The following is a 570-nucleotide window of genomic DNA, read 5'->3' as shown; positions in this document are numbered from 1 at the left end:
GTATATGTGTCACTACTGGGCCAGCATGGTTAAAATACTTACTCTTTCCTAAAGAAATCCCAAGCTCTGACCCATACACACAAATTGGGTTCAGTTCTGAGGGAGCTTTGCTATTTATTCTGGTTCTCTATCCTCCCAACTCAGGGTCCTGGAGAAAATCACTTAAAGCTTAGGTGTGGTCATGTTTAAGGTCTCCATCAAAGGTAAAGTAGAAAGATATTACTCAAAATACAGTGTAGATCATATATAAAACATGTTTACTTCCTATACAAAAAATTTCTTAAAGGAATCAGAAGCTTGTTTTTACAAAGACAGATATAAAATAATCACTTATAAATGCTGTTTTACTCTCCCAGGAGGTTGATTCTTAAAACATTAAAGCATGAACTATTTAGTGAGACTGTTGAGCATACATTTTTACTTTACATCACAGCTCTGTCCAGTTCTATCAAAATCCATATCTTTTGGTGAATAAGACCAGTGATTGTATTCAACCTCTTGCCTGGAGTCATCTTCTCTTCCAAAAAGCATTGTTGTAATTACAGGAGTCACCTCCTTTAATTCAACCAG

This window comes from Macrotis lagotis, chromosome X (assembly GCF_037893015.1).
Source record: "Macrotis lagotis isolate mMagLag1 chromosome X, bilby.v1.9.chrom.fasta, whole genome shotgun sequence".
NCBI lineage: Eukaryota > Metazoa > Chordata > Mammalia > Peramelemorphia > Peramelidae > Macrotis > Macrotis lagotis.
The sequence above is the reverse complement of the archived record's forward strand: the minus strand, read 5'-3'. Positions refer to the sequence as shown.